This window comes from Arachis hypogaea, chromosome 15 (assembly GCF_003086295.3).
Source record: "Arachis hypogaea cultivar Tifrunner chromosome 15, arahy.Tifrunner.gnm2.J5K5, whole genome shotgun sequence".
NCBI classification, from domain to species: Eukaryota; Viridiplantae; Streptophyta; class Magnoliopsida; order Fabales; family Fabaceae; genus Arachis; species Arachis hypogaea.
This window is the reverse complement of record NC_092050.1, coordinates 125,587,212-125,601,248: the sequence shown is the minus strand read 5'-3', so window position 1 is coordinate 125,601,248 and position 14,037 is coordinate 125,587,212. Positions and strand designations below refer to the sequence as shown.

Here is a 14,037-nt window from a genome sequence, read left to right as displayed (position 1 = left end):
TGGACCTTGACTTTAACCGCTCAGTCTCAAGTTTTCACTTGACACCTACACGCCACAAGCACATGGTTAGGGACAGCTTGGTTTAGCCGCTTAGACCAGGATTTTATTCCTTTAGGCCCTCCTATCCACTGATGCTCAAAGCCTTGGGATCCTTTTTAATTGCCCTTGCCTTTTGGTTTTAAGGGTTATTGGCTTTTTCTGCTTGCTTTTTCTTTTTCTTTCTATTTTTTTTCGCCTATTTTTTTTTTTCTGCAAGCTTTGTTCTTTGCTGCTTTTTCTTGCTTCAAGGATCATTTTTATGATTTTTCAGATTATCAAATAACATGTCTCCTAGTCATCATTCTTTCAAGAGCCAACATATTTAACATTCTTAAACAACAACTTCAAAAGACATATGCACTATTCAATCATACATTCAGAAAATAAGAAGCACTGTCACCACATCAATATAATTAAACTAAGTTCAAGGATAAATTCGAAACTCATGTACTTCTTGTTCTTTTAAATTAAAACAGTTTTTATTTAAGAGAGGTGATGGATTCATAGGACATTCATATCTTTAAGACATAGTTACTAACTACTAATGATCATGTAATGAAGACACAAACATATATAAGCACATAACATATAAAAACGAAAAACAGAGAAAGTAAGAACAAGGAATGAGTCCACCTTAGTGATGTCCTTGAGCTCTTCTATGTCTCTTCCTTGTCTTTGCTGCTCCTTCTTCATTGCTTTTAGATCTTCTCTGATTTCATGAAGGATGATGGAGTGCTCTTGATGTTCCACCCTTAGTTGCTTCCAATAATTGTGTGGAAGAAAATGTATCCCCTGAGGTATCTCAGGGATCTCTTGATTTGCAGTCAAATGTTCTACCACTGAGCTATAGACCCTTGATGGAAGCTTTTGTCTTCCCTTTCCTCTTTCTAGAGGCTTCTTTGGCCTTAGGTGCCATCAATGGTTATGGAAAAAACAAAAAAGCTATGCTTTTTACCACACCAAACTTAGAATGTTGCTCGCCCTCGAGCAAAAGAAGAAAGAATAGAAGAATAAGAAGAAGATATGGAGGAGATGGAGGGAGATGTGTATTCGGCCATATGGGTGGGATTGGGTGGGAAAGAGATGTTGAATTTTGAAGGAAAGTGTGTGTTTGGATGTGAGTGGTAAAGAGTTAATAGGGAAGAGTGTTTATTGGGAATAGAGGATGATTGAGAAGAGAGAGGAGAGTGAGTGGAGGTAGGTGGGGATCCTGTGGGGTCCACAGATCCTGAGGTGATCCTGTGAGGTCCACAGATCTTGAGGTGTCAAGGCATTTACATCCCTACACCAATTTAGGCATGCAAAATGCCCTTGCACACAACTCTGGGCGTTCAGCGCCAGGTTGGTGCCCATTTTGGGTGTTCAACGCCCATTTGCTGCCATTTCTGGCGTTGAACGCCAGAACCATGCTTGTTCTGGGCGTTCAGCGCCAGGATGCTCCCATTCTGGGCGTTCAGTGCCAGAACTATGCTCTGTTCTGGCGTTTGAACGCCAGACAGATGCTCCTCCAGGGTGTGATTTTTCTTCTGCTGTTTTTGATTCCGTTTTTGAATTTTTTTTGTTTATTTTGTGACTCCACATGATCATGAACCTAAGAAAACATGAAAAACAATAAAAATAAGAATTAGATAAACATTGGGTTGCCTCCCAACAAGCGCTTCTTTAATGCCAATAGCTTGACAGTGGGCTCTCATGGAGCCTCACAGATGTGCAGAGCTTTGTTGAGACTCTCCAACACCAAACTTAGAGTTTGGATATGGGAGTTCAACACCAAACTTAGAGTTTGGTTGTGGCCTCCCAACACCAAACTTAGAGTTTGACTGTGGGGGCTCTGGTTGACTCTGCTTGGAGAGAAGCTTTTTCTGCTTCCTCCCCATGGTTGCAGACGGAGATCCTTGAGTTTTAAACACAAGGGAGTTCTCATTCCATTGAAGGAATATTTCACCTCTGTCAACATCAATCACAGCTCTTGCTGTGGCCAGGAAAGGTCTTCCTAGGATGATGGATTCATCCTCTTCCTTTCCAGTATCCAGAACTATGAAATCAGCAGGGATGTAAAGGCCTTCAACCTTTACTAACACGTCCTCTACTTGTCCATAAGCCTGTTTTCTAGAGCTGTCTGCCATCTCTAATGAGATTTTAGCAGCTTGCACCCCATAGATTCCCAGTTTCTCTATTACAGAGAGGGGCATGAGGTTTATTCCTGAACCAAGGTCACACAGAGCCTTAAAGATCATGGTGCCTATGGTACAGGGTATTATGAACTTTCCAGGATCCTGTCTCTTCTGAGGCAATGTCAGTTGATCCAGATCACTTAGTTCATTGATGAACAAGGAAGGTTCAACTTCCCAAGTATCAATGCCAAATAATTTGGCATTCAGCTTCATGATTGCACCAAGAAACTTGGCAGTTTGCTCTTCAGTAACATTCTCATTCTCTTCAGAAGAGGAATATTCATCAGAGCTCATGAAGGGCATAAGGAGGTTCAATGGGATCTCTATGGTCTCTAGATAGGCCTCAGAGTCCTTTGGTTCCTCAGAGGGAAGCTCCTTATTAACCACTGGACGTCCCAGGAGGTCTTCCTCCTTGGGATTCACGTCCTCTCCTCTCCTCACAGGTTCGGCCATGGCGCTTATGTCAATGGCCTTGCACTCTCCTTTTGGATTCTCTTCTGTATTGCTTGGGAGAGTACTAGGAGGGATTTCAGTGATCCTTTTACTCAGCTGGCCCACTTGTGCTTCCAGATTTCTAATGGAAGACCTTGTTTCATTCATGAAACTTACAGTGGCCTTAGATAGATCAGAGACTAGATTTGCTAAATTAGAAGCATTTTGTTCAGAGTTCTCTGTCTGTTGCTGAGTTGATGATGGAAAAGGCTTGCTATTGCTAAACCTGTTTCTTCCACCATTATTAAAGCCTTGTTGGGGCTTTTGATCCTTCCATGAGAAATTTGGATGATTTCTCCATGTTGAGTTATAGGTGTTTCCATAAGGTTCACCTAAGTAATTCACCTCTGCTATTGCAGGGTTCTCAGGATCATAGGCCTCTTCTTCATAAGAAGCCTCTTGAGTACTGTTGGATGCCGCTTGCATTCCATGCAGACTCTGAGAGATCATATTGACTTGCTGAGTCAATATTTTATTCTGAGCCAATATGGCATTCAGAGTATCAACCTCAAGAACTCCCTTCTTCATAGGCGTCCCATTACTCACAGGATTCCTTTCAGAAGTGTACATGAACTGGTTATTAGCAACCATGTCAATGAGTTCTTGAGCTTCTGCAGGCGTTTTCTTTAGGTGAATGGATCCACCTGCAGAAGTGTCCAGTGATATCTTTGATAGCTCAGATAAACCATCATAGAATATATCTAGGATGGTCCATTCTGAAAGCATGTCAGAAGGACACTTTTTGGTCAACTGTTTGTATCTTTCCCAAGCTTCATAGAGGGATTCACCTTCTTTCTGTCTGAAGGTTTGAACATCAGCTCTAAGCTTGCTCAGCTTTTGAGGAGGAAAGTACTTGGCTAAGAAAGCCGTGACCAGCTTATCCCAAGAGTTCAGGCTGTCTTTGGGTTGAGAATCCAACCATAATCTAGCTCTGTCTCTTTCAGCAAAAGGGAAAAGCATGAGCCTGTAGACTTTAGGATCTACTCCATCAGTCTTAACAGTATCACATATCTGCAAGAATTCAGTTAAGAACTGAAAAGGATCTTCAGATGGAAGTCCATGAAACTTGCAGTTCTGCTGCATCAGAGAAACTAACTGAGGTTTCAGCTCAAAGTTGTTTGCTCCAATGGCAGGAATGGAGATGCTTCTTCCATGTAAATTGGAATTAGGTGCAGTAAAGTCACCAAGCATTCTCCTTGCATTGTTGTTGGGTTCGGCTGCCATTTCCTTTACTTGTTCAAAATTTTCAATCAAGTTGTCTCTGGATTGTTGTAATTTAGCTTCTCTTAGTTTCCTTTTCAGAGTCCTTTCAGGTTCTGGATCAGCTTCAACAAGAATGCCTTTTTCTCTGTCCCTGCTCATAAGAAAGAGAAGAGAACAAGAAAAGAAGAGGAATCCTCTATGTCACAGTAAAGAGGTTCCTTATTGTTAGTAGAAGAAAAGAAGAAGAAATTCGAACACAGATAGAGGAGGGGGTTCGAATTTGGTGATGATGTGAGGAAGAGATGTTAGTAGATGAATAAACAAATAGAAGAAGATGAGAGGGGGAAGTGAATTTTCGAAAACAATTTTTGAAAAAGAGTTAGTGATTTTTGAAAATAGTTTTTGAAAAAGGTTAGTATTTTTTTCGAAAAATTTTTTTTTTAAATAAAAAATAAAAATAATTAGTTAATAAAAAAGAAATTTTTGAAAAAGGGGGAAGATATTTTCGAAAATTAGAGAGAGAGAGTTAGTTAGGTAGTTTTGAAAAAGTTAAGAAACAAACAAAAAGTTAGTTAGTTAGTTGAAACAAATTTTGAAAAGATAAGAAGTTAGGAAGTTAGAAAAGATATTTTGAAAAGATATTTTTGAAAAAGATAAGATAAGAAGATATTTTTGAAAAGATATGATTGAAATTAGTTTTGAAAAAGATTTGATTTTTAAAATCACAATTAATGACTTGATTCATAAGAAATCACAAGATATGATTCTAGAACTTAAAGTTTGAATCTTTCTTAACAAGCAAGTAACAAACTTCAAATTTTTGAATCAAAACATTAATTGATTATATTATTTTCGAAAATTTGATATAAAAATAAGAAAAAGATTTTTGAAAAATATTTTTTTAATTTTCGAAAATAACTAAGAATTTTGAAAAAGATTTGATTTTTGAAAAAGATTTTGAAAAAGATAAGATTTTCAAATTGAAAATTTGATTTGACTCATAAGGAACAACTTTGATTTTTAAAAATTTTTGAAAAAGTCAACTCAATTTTCGAATTTGATGAGAGAAAAAGGGAAAGATATATTTTTTTTTTTTTGAATTTTTATGATGAGAGAGAAAAACAAGAAAAATGATGCAATGCATGAAATTTTTAGATCAAAACAATGAATGCATGCAAGAATGCTATGAATGTCAAGATGAACACCAAGAACACTATGAATGTCATGATGAACATCAAGAACATATTTTTGAAAAATTTTTAATGCAAAGAAAACATGCAAGACACCAAACTTTAGAATTCTTTAATGCTTGCGCACTAAGAATTCAAGAATGCATATGATAAACATGAAAAGACACAAAACAAAAAATCATCAAGATCAAACAAGAAGACTTACCAAGAACAACTTGAAGATCATGAAGAACACCATGAATGCATGATATTTTCGAAAAAATGCAAGATGCATATGCAAGTGACACCAAACTTATGATATGACTCAAGACTCAAACGAGAAATACAAAAATATTTTTGATTTTTATGATTTTCTATTTTTTTGGATTTTTATTTTATGTTTTTCGAAAAATAATTTTGAAAAAGAAAATAAGGATTCCAAAATTTTTAATATGAATTCCAGGAATCTTATGCTCTAAAGCTCCAATCAAAGGGTCAGGCATGGCTTAATAGCCAGCCAAGCTTTAGTATGTAACTCAGACATGACACGCCTGACATTCCTTACATTCAACAGCCAATTGGCTAAGAAAGATAAAGAAGCTCTTTTCTTGAGTATAAGAATTGAGACATGGCTTTACAGCCAGCCAGGCTTCAACATGCTCCATGAAACACTAGAATTCATTCTTAAAAATTCTGAAAGGAAAATATATTTTTGAAAACATTTTTATTTTAAAATTTTTTTTTTCGAAAACAAAGGAAGAATTTTTGAAAGATTTTTGAAAATTTTTTTGAAAACAAGACAAAAAGAAAATTACCTAATCTGAGCAACAAGATGAACCGTCAGTTGTCCGAACTCGAACAATCCCCGGCAACGGCGCCAAAAACTTGGTGCACGAAATTGTGATCTCCAGGCTCGAACAAATCCTGGTAATGGCTCCAAAGCTTGGTGCTCTGATCTTAATTCATAATTGTCACAACTTCGATACAACTAACCAGCAAGTGCACTGGGTCGTCCAAGTAATACCTTACGTGAGTAAGGGTCGAATCCCACGGAGATTGTTGGTATGAAGCAAGCTATGGTCACCTTGTAAATCTCAGTTAGGCAGATATAAAGTGATAATGGTGTTTTCAAATATTATATAATAAAATAGGGATAGAGATACTTATGTAAATCATTGGTAGGAATTTCAGATAAGCGAATGGAGATGCTTTTCGTTCCTCTGAACCTCTGCTTTCCTGCTATCTTCATCCAATCAGTCTTACTCCTTTCCATGGCTGGCTTTATGCAAGGGCATCACCGTTGTCAGTGGCTACATCCCCTCCTCTCAGTGAATAATATGCTCACGCACCCTGTCACGGCACGGCTATTCATCTGTCGGTTCTCGATCATGCTGGAATAGGATTCACCCTCCTTTTGCGTCTGTCACTAACGCCCAGCACTCGCGAGTTTGAAGCTCGTCACAGTCATTCAATCATTGAATCCTACTCGGAATACCACAGACAAGGTTTAGACCTTCCAGATTCTCTTGAATGCCGCCATCATTCTAGCTTACGCCACGAAGATTCCGGTTAAGAGATCTAAGAGATATTCATTCTAGCTTATTTCATGTAGAACGGAAGTGTTTGTCAAGCACGTGTTCATAGGGGAGATGGTGATGAGCGTCACACATAATCATCACCTTCATCACGTTGTTGGGTGCGAATGGATATCTTAGAAGCGAAATAAGATGAATTGAATAGAAAACAGTAGTACTTGCATTAATCTTTGAGGAACAGCAGAGCTCCACACCTTAATCTATGGAGTGTAGAAACTCTACCGTTAAAAATACATAAGTGAAAGGTCCAGGCATGGCCGAGAGGCCAGCCCCTCTGATCTAAGAACCAGGCGTCCAAAGATGCCTAATACAATAGTAAGAGGTCCTATTTATAATAAACTAGCTACTAGGGTTTACATGAGTAAGTATTTGATGTATAAATCCACTTCCGGGGCCCACTTGGTGTGTGTTTGGGCTGAGCTTAAGTGTTGCACGTGCAGAGGCCATTTGTGGAGTTGAACGCCAGTTTTTGTGCCAGTTTGGGCGTTCAACTCTGGTTTTGGATCCTTTTCTGGCGCTGGACGCCAGATTTGGGTAGAAAGCTGGCGTTGAACGCCAGTTTACGTCGTCAATTCTTGGCCAAAGTATGGACTATTATATATTGCTGGAAATCCCTGGATGTCTACTTTCCAACGCAATTGGAAGTGCGCCATTTCGAGTTCTGTAGCTCCAGAAAATTCACTTTGAGTGCAGGGAGGTCAGAATCCAACAGCATCGGCAGTCCTTTTTCAACCTCTGAATCTGATTTCTGCTCAAGTCCCTCAATTTCAGCCAGAAAATACCTGAAATCACAGAAAAACACACAAACTCATAGTAAAGTCCAGAAATGTGAATTTAACACAAAATCTATTAAAAACATCCCTAAAAGTAACTAGATTCTACTAAAAACATACTAAAAACAATGTCAAAAAGCGTATAAATTATCCGCTCATCAAAAACCAGGGACATGACTTCCACAAGAATGACTCATTTCTCTTGGCATTCCATTCATCATTCTCTTGTTCCAGTACTTGCTTAGGGACAAGCAAGCTTTAAGTTTGGTGTTGTGATGCCAGGGCATTTTGGCCAGTTTCACTGACCTTTTCTTTACTGTTTTTAGGGTAGTTTCATGCATTTCCTTAGGAAATAAGCTAGTTTTGGGTAGATATTCACTTATATCTTGATTCAAGCATACATTGTACACTTTACAAGATTTCATGAGGATTTTGGATGAATTTAATGACAAATTGGATGTTGCATTTCCCATGACTTAGACTAGAACTTTGATGCACTTTATTGCTTGATTTCAGGACAAAGGAAGTAAAGAAGAACCACATTAGTGACTACGTTAGTTGCACTAACGTTAACACTAACGTTGGAATAAAGGAAATAGAGCCAACGTTAGTGACACTTAACATTATCACTAACGTTGGACCAAGCTCATAAGTGGCCACGTTAGTTGCCACGTTAACTTAGTTAACGTGGCCTCTAACGTTAAGAAGTAAAGGGGAAGCCAGCGTTAGTGACATTCAACTTTGTCACTAACGTTGGCCAAGTCACAATAAGCCACGTTAACTCCCACGTTAACCTAGTTAACGTGGAAGTTAACGTGAAGAAACAAGGTGGTCGACAACGTTAGTGACACCAAACATTGTCACTAACGTTGGAAGGAACCCACACTAGCCCCAAGAAGCCACGTTAACTCCCACGTTAACCTAGTTAACGTGGAAGCTAACGTGAAGAAGGGATGTGATAGCCAACGTTAGTGACACTCAACATTGTCACTAACGTTGGAATGAGCCCACATAAGCCACTATGAGCCACGTTAACTCCCACGTTAACTTAGTTAACGTGGATAAGGGAATGATAAGCCAACGTTAGTGACACTCAACTTTGTCACTAACGTTGGAGATGGCAAGCATGGCCACGTTAGAAGCCACGTTAACCTAGTTAACGTGGACTCTAACGTGAGAATTAGGGGCACATTGGAACGTTAGTGACAATGGTAAATGTCACTAACGTTCTCGAAGGTTGACAAGCCTACGTTAAAAGAGCCACGTTAACTAAGTTAACGTGGACTCTAACATAGGGAAGGGGGAGAATTCTCAACATTATTGGGAAAGTTGAGTCCCAATAACGTGTGCGAAGGACATAGTGGAAACGTTAGTGGCAACGTTTGTGCCACTAACGTTGAAGTTAACGTGGCTCTTAACTTTGGTGAGGAACGTTAGTGAAAAAGGTGATTGTCACTAACGTTCTCGAACCCACATTTTTACTGAACGTTAGCACCACTAACTTCCTGAGCTAAAAGTCTCTGCCCATTTCACACTTTCTCTCTGCAAGTAAAGCTAAGCCCAATGAAGAAGAAAACTGCTTCAAACTCAAGATCCAAAGGCCCAGACCCAAGACTTAAAGAATCAACTAGAAGAACAGAAGAGTAGTATATATAGGAGTAGCTTTGAATTATTTTGGGAGCTGGAAATTATAGGGAGCCTCTGGGCATAGAATTACTCTCTGTATTTACTTTCTCTGCACTTCTAGTTTCACCATGTATTCTCTATCTTTGTTTTCATTTTCCAGAGCTATGAACAACTAAACCCCTTTCATTGGGTTAGGGAGCTCTGTTGTAATTTGATGGATCAATACTAGTTTTCATTATTCTTCTTCTATCTTTTCTCTTGATTTTACTTGAAAGCTTTTGATCTTCATCCAATTGGGTAGTTATCTTGGAAAAGAAGCTATTCGTACTTGGATCTTTCTGAACCTTGAAAGAGGAATGAAGAGATCATGCTAGAAATGCTTTCTCATGCTGGACCAAATTGGGTTTGGATGGATATGTGACTATAATCCTCTCAACACTTGATTTGGGAAATGCATGTGGTATAATCAGTGACCATACTTCATCTCTTCTCATGAGCAATTGACCAAGTAATTGGCTATTGATCAAGATTTGAGAGATTGAATTACAAGAAATTGTAATTCGATCACTTAAGATTGCCAAGGAGATCAATGAGTGCATTGATTGAGGAAGAGATGAAAATGAAATTGATCCAGAGAATGAAACATCTCCCAAGCCCAATGAACTCCCCATTTCTGATCTTACCCATTCTCTTTAATTTCTGTTATTTACTCTTATGAGCAATTCCACCATTCCCATTTACAATTCTGTAATTTACTTTCCGTCATTTACATTCAGCTCTTTACTTTCAGCATTTACTTTTCTGTTATTTACTTTCCCGCCATTTAATTTTCTGCAATTCTCAACTCAACTTCTGGATTCGCTCAACTAGAACATTCCTCTAGTTAAAGTTGCTTGATCAATCAATCCCTGTGGGATTCGACCTCACTCTATTGTGAGTTTTTACTTGACGACAAATTCGGTACACTTGCCGAAGGAAATTTGTTGCGAGACAAGTTTTCCGTGCATCAGTTGAGCCATTGGTTTTCAAAAGAAGTTTATATAAGGCGAGCGATGAGTACTGCGAATGAAAGTAGTTTTCTTTTCAATGTCTCTAAATAAAATTAACTATTTGCGCTTTATTCTTTACTTTCACGGTATTCTCTACCTGTACTGAGAACATGTGGTTTGGTTCTCACCTCCAAATTTTCCACCCTTTCAGTGACACAGGTTTGAAGACGCAATTTGAAGCTGTAAGTGATTAGTAAGTTTTCTTTATGGTTTTAATTGCTTTCATAGAGTCCCCTCGCTATTATCCCTTGAGATTTTATTTTAACAGAGGGATAGGTGTTGTATTTGGGTTTATATGACTTCTTATGTATAAGAATTACTATTAATAATACTTATGTGATTGTTATTATTATTTGCAATGTTTATCCTCGATACATGTCTTTAATGAATAAAAACAAAATTTTCTGGCATTTTCTTAAAACTGAAACGCGAAATCGATACAAAGGCTCAGTAATTAAGTAGTTAATATTAGAAAAGGTTACGTAATGTTCTTTCTAGTAGAAATACCCTGACTTAAGCAAGGTATTTTGCTGGAAGGGATGTTACAATATGGTATAAGAGCAGTCCTTCCTATAGAGCCTTGAGAGTGGACTAACTATGCTTCATTGCATACTCTGAGTATCTGTCATGCTTTATAACTTGTTCTGATGACAAGAGTTTGTGTTTTATATGCATGGCTGTCTGATGATTAACGCTATTAGTTTACCGTTGTATATCTCATGGTATCAAGTTTGGCCAACTTAATACTAATGATTTATGTATATGGAAATACTAATGGGTTATCATAGACGAAATAGAAGTGATAGGTTAACGCGAATTACGAGGTTTTGGGGACGTTAGAAACTAAGTTCTAGAGATTAGTTCCGTTTTGACGTATAATCTTTATTCGTGCTTGTTATTTCTTTCTTTATCAGCTGTATTTGAATTTCTAGTTTCTGATCTCTTTCTTGCTAACCTTGTATTATTATTCGTGCATGTCCTTGCTTGACTCTGTATCTGGCTGTTGTTTGAATCTTTTGAAATATTTATCCTTACCTTACAAACTCTATGCTCCTTGCTCTGAATTCGGAATTATTTTGGTGCAGCATACTATTTCTTGAAATTTCCTTCTTGAGTACTTGTTTCAGATTCTCTTCGAGAAAAATTTTAATTTACATCTTTTCTTACTTGACTGTATCCACAACCCTTGCTTAGATTTTGATGGGATTGTTTTTAATTCAGCCTAGACTTTCTTACATAAACTCTGAAACTTCTTTATATAGTTTAATCTTGTTTATTTGTGATATACCATTTATCTTTTATTGATTTATAGAAAATTTTATTTCAGAATTTATTCTTTAAATAGAAGCTGATTTTCTGCCAACTTTATTATAATTCTATGGCTATCCTTACCTAATTATGTACTTAAGTATCCTCCAAGATTTTTAAAAAAAAAATATTTTGCCCTTAACATCAAACAAGCTTTAATTTACAAACCTCACATGATTTGTTTTCATTTGAAATTAAATCGGTATAACATATTATTTATACTTTAGTTTAGTACCTTTGAAAAATGTTGAATTTATATATTTTCTTTTGAAAAAGATAAACCAATTCCCTTAGGTGCAATTTGAAATTATTCTAAATTGCTGTATTATTTTTTCTATTATTGTTCATATCGAGACTCTTTGATTTAAAATTCTTTCTTAAGCTTTCAATTTAATCCTCCTTCCGCTATGTTTTATTTCTCATATCCATCCTTGTTTGTTGATAATTTCAAGCATTCCTTTAAATCCTTGCAAAATACCATCTTGTTCAACTGTGAAACCTTTTGTGCCGTTTGTCTTTCTCTTCTCATATTTCGTATTCCTTATATATGCTAGTTCTTAGGGAGTCTGGTAAGTGTACAAAGTTATAAGGAGTCATGAAGTTTTGAGGCGACGAGAGGAAGTGATCATGCTTTGTTAAGAGTTCTGAACGAACATTATGCCTATTTACTTTTAGATTTTGAAATTTCGTTTGCATCAAATTATTTCTATTAACTTTTACATCACCTAATATATTTTCTTCTGTGTTTGTGATATAATTTTCTTGGTATCTTTAAAATATTCAAAAGGAGATGTGAATATGAATCTTTTCTCCATCTTAGATCAATTTTCGAGGGCGAAAATTTTTGTATGTTGGATAGAATGTAACATTCCGCGTTTTTGGAAATCTAAATATAAATAAATTGAGATTTTATCTTATTAAGTTTAAACTTTATAATTTTAGAAATTATTTTATTAGAAATAATTAAATAGATTCGGAGATAATTTCATTTTAAATCAAATAAGATTCTTAAGTAATTTATTATAATTAAATATTTTGTATAATGTTAGTAATTGAAAAATAAAAAAGAATCGTACAATTTAATTTAAGTAACTTATATAATGAAAAAGTTATGACTTATTTTATTAAATTGAGTTCTTAGAGATTAATTTATTAGGAATGATTAAATTGATTTTGATAATTACTTTAATTTTAAGTCAATTAGTATTTATGTACAATTTTGATTATAACTAGTTATTTTATATAAATTGAAATTAAAGTTATGATAGAAAAATAATAAAAAGTTATATAATTTAATATAAGTAATTGATATTTTGAGTTTAACCGTATTTTATAAAATGTGATTAGTATGGTTATTTTGTAATTTAAATTAGAAATAATTATTTGAGCTCGTTAATAGATTGATAGATAAAATCTTATGTATTTTGAAAGTAATTTTTATAGTATTATATTTGAATCTTAAATTGTTATTCTATCTCAAATATTTTATAAAATTTGTTACTTGAATATATTTTTCCTAGTCTTATGTTTCTTATTTTATACGTACTGTTATTATCTAATACGTATACTCCCTAACCAAACACAAACGCACACGCACACTGCCACTAACCCTTTCCCCAAGTGATCCACGTTCTTTCATTCCTTACCATTCATTTACACTCAACAATTCACCACACAATTTCAATAGTATAACGCAGAGAGGGAGAAAAGGGGGAGACGAGAGACTGAGAAACAGGGGAAGAGGGAGTAAAAGAGCACGGGATGCAGAGGGAAGTGGGGAAAGGGGGAGCAGCGCTGGTGGGTGTCACTGCCACCGTCGCTGCTGTTGCTATCGAATAGAAGAGGGAGGGAGGCTGTCACATGTAGTGACCCTCAGTTTTAAAAATATAAATATAAATAAGTTATAATTTATTTTATAAAATTAAAATTCCTTATTTTTAGAAAAAAAATTATTTTTATTATCAATAATTGAACTAATTTTATAATAATTTAAATTTAATCAAATTATTATTATTATTATTATTATTATTATTATTATTATTATTATTATAAACATTGTATATAATTACCGTAAGTATTAAATTGCATTATAAGTTTATATATATTATATTCATTACATTACTATTATTATTACTATTATTACGTTTATTATTATTATTACATGACCATCGTTACAATTACTAGTATAATTATTACTATTATTAATTATAAAGCATAAAAAATAAAAGGTGGTTTATACTTTGCATTAGGTTACATATATATTACTATTATCATTATGCATTAGGTTATATATATATATATTATCATTATGGTTATGTACACATATACATATAATATTAAATTTTGTAATATAATATTATGCTATTATAATTCATTCTTAGCTTTCTTCTAGCATAAGTATAATCTATTACTATAATTTCCTTTCATAAAGTGTATATATAATATAAAGAAAGCTAAGGCGGCGTATTAATCAAAATATATATATATATATATATATATATATATATATATATATATATATATATATCATTAACATATGCGAGAGGAAAGAAAAGAAAGAAAACGGAGAGAGAAGACCGAGAGAGAACGTAAATCCTTCTGAACCTCTG

General features: G+C 35.3%; 1 long non-coding RNA gene and 1 other non-coding gene across 2 annotated transcripts in view; both read left to right on the top strand.

Moving 5' to 3' along the window:
* Nucleotides 1-14,037, top strand: part of LOC140179536 (uncharacterized) — a 53,016-nt gene that overhangs the window by 22,147 nt on the left and 16,832 nt on the right. The window lies entirely within an intron of this gene.
* LOC112752542 (small nucleolar RNA R71) lies at nucleotides 3,426-3,533 on the top strand. Its single transcript, XR_003176974.1, has one exon. It is a non-coding gene; the product is annotated as a small nucleolar RNA R71 (small nucleolar RNA).